This window comes from Schistocerca serialis, unplaced genomic scaffold (genome assembly GCF_023864345.2).
Source record: "Schistocerca serialis cubense isolate TAMUIC-IGC-003099 unplaced genomic scaffold, iqSchSeri2.2 HiC_scaffold_635, whole genome shotgun sequence".
NCBI lineage: Eukaryota > Metazoa > Arthropoda > Insecta > Orthoptera > Acrididae > Schistocerca > Schistocerca serialis.
Genome location: NW_026048228.1, coordinates 30001 through 32500, shown reverse-complemented (window position 1 = coordinate 32500; position 2500 = coordinate 30001). Strand labels below are relative to the sequence as shown.

General features: G+C 53.6%; 1 non-coding gene across 1 annotated transcript in view; it reads left to right on the top strand.

Moving 5' to 3' along the window:
• The first annotated feature begins 2376 nt into the window (after positions 1 to 2376).
• LOC126448857 (small subunit ribosomal RNA) overlaps positions 2377 to 2500 on the top strand; it is a 1910-nt gene continuing 1786 nt past the window's right edge. Inside the window, exon 1 of the ribosomal RNA XR_007584268.1 lies at positions 2377 to 2500. This exon is cut by the window's right edge and continues 1786 nt beyond it. This is a non-coding gene — a ribosomal RNA (small subunit ribosomal RNA).

The window sequence follows — 2500 nt, the reverse complement described above, 5'->3', positions numbered from 1 at the left end:
CTAACCTATATTGTCCCTTAACCTAACCTATATTGTCCCTTAACCTAACCTATATTGTCCCTTAACCTAACCTATATTGTCCCTTAACCTAACCTATATTGTCCCTTAACCTAACCTATATTGTCCCTTAACCTAACCTATATTGTCCCTTAACCTAACCCATATTGTCCCTTAACCTAACCGATATTGTCCCTTAACCTAACCTATATTGTCCCTTAACCTAACCTATATTGTCCCTTAACCTAACCTATATTGTCCCTTAACCTAACCTATATTGTCCCTTAACCTAACCTATATTGTCCCTTAACCTAACCTATATTGTCCCTTAACCTAACCTATATTGTCCCTTAACCTAACCTATATTGTCCCTTAACCTAACCTATATTGTCCCTTAACCTAACCTATATTGTCCCTTAACCTAACCTATATTGTCCCTTAACCTAACCTATATTGTCCCTTAACCTAACCCATATTGTCCCTTAACCTAACCCATATTGTCCCTTAACCTAACCCATATTGTCCCTTAACCTAACCCATATTGTCCCTTAACCTAACCTATATTGTCCCTTAACCTAACCCATATTGTCCCTTAACCTAACCCATATTGTACCGTAACCTAACCTATATTGTACCTTAACCTAACCTATATTGTACCTTAACCCAACACACGTTGGGCCTTAACCTGCTCTGTAATTGTCATACGACGCGTTAAATTAGTGTAGTGTTGCCTAACTGCAACCCCCGCAATATAGTTTGCTACTCGCACTGCCCGGTCCCCAGAGTATCGCTTCATGTTAAACACCTTGCAGCTATACACTGTAATGCGGATGGCAGCAGGACGTACATGCTCAATGCCCTTCGCAGTTGTTCATTGGCATTCGCATGGCGAAGCACAGCCTACGTTGTGGTACGGCTTGTGTCAACTGTCCGCTGATGTTGTACGTCCAAATCACACACTGTACTGCACATTGGTCCTCATGTACTGAATGATACATCGTGGTACATGTGTGACCGTACCACGACTGCGCCAACAACGGCGAACCATACGGTCCAAATATTGTGCACTCAGCTACGTGTCGTCTCCCTATAAGAGCTGGATTGAAGTATGGTATGCCGTGGATGGCGATCAGCATGAGCCGTCTGTTGATGTAGTGGCGCGTGTTGTCAGACGTAGTCGTCTCTTCTCACACACCGTGATAGCATGGTGCACTGCGTTCCACATCTGCGACATGCGACAGAGGCCGGTTGACAGTCGTTCGCGCAATGGACATCGCATACGTACGGGGGCCACCTTCCACGTGTTCGCGAAGCGTGCACATGTTGTTGCGTGTATGTGGGCAGACATAGTGTGTCGTGACACCTGACACAGGCATGCAACAATCGTTGAATTTGCAAATGGCGATGGACGTCTACGTTTGCTGGTGACGTTACGCAAATGAAGAACTGGTAAACCGTTGTGGTGCGGTTGTTCTCGCTAGAGGTGAATCAGTGATGGCGACGATCGGTTGAGCTACCAACCGGTTGTTTCAGCGATACCCACCATGCCCACGAACGTGAATGGCATGTGGGTGTGAAGCGATACGCGGCGGTGGCTGGGTGGGACCGTCCCCGGCCGGTGAGGGGGGGCCTCCCGGCGTGCTGGCCGCGCGGTGCGTGGGCGCACGCGCTACAGCCGGCTGGTGGGGGCGGCCAGTGGCAGGCGCGCCGGCCGACGGAGGCGGCAGGCGGCGCAGCTGCGCGCCGGCGCACCCTGCACGCGGCGCCGTGCGGCCAAAGTAGGTCCTCGCGGGCCCGGTGCGAAGCGCGGTGGACATCTGCAGTGTGCTGGTCCGATTGAGGACTGTGTGCGCTGAGGATGCGCCGCCGCCCGGCGCTCGGCGCCGCGACGCCGTCTGCTGCTCGGTCGCCTCTGCGGTTCTCGCAGGTGGATTGTATCGCAGCTGTGCGGACGTGTTGGCGCGTGCGCTGTGCTGGGAGAGTTCGCTTCGGCACCCAAGTGGGGCTTTTGTCCTTCTGTGGCGCTGGCGTTGGAGCTGCCGGCCACCGTAGGTGGCGCGTGTTGTCTCCCGCCGGCAATGCCACGACAGCACGCTCCCGGGCCTCTGTCGGCAGCGGCAAGCTCAGTTGGGAGCACGGGTGGTCGCACCTAAAGCGTCTACTCGCCAAACTCCGGGCGATTGCGCCTCTCTCGAACCCGACCAAGTACTTAGGACGGCGCTGCGCGCCGCCGGGACCTGAGAGGGTTTCGAGGTGTATTGTGCAGGGGAGCTCAGCCTCCTCCTGTTTGCAGAATAATTGAGCGGACGCTTGCGTGTTCGCGCGGGCCCCCGGGACACACTCCCGGGCGGCCGGCTGCTCAGCTCTAGTTGACGCAGCTCCCTGGTTGATCCTGCCAGTAGTCATATGCTTGTCTCAAAGATTAAGCCATGCATGTCTCAGTACAAGCCGCATTAAGGTGAAACCGCGAATGGCTCATTAAATCAGTTATGGTTCCTTAGAT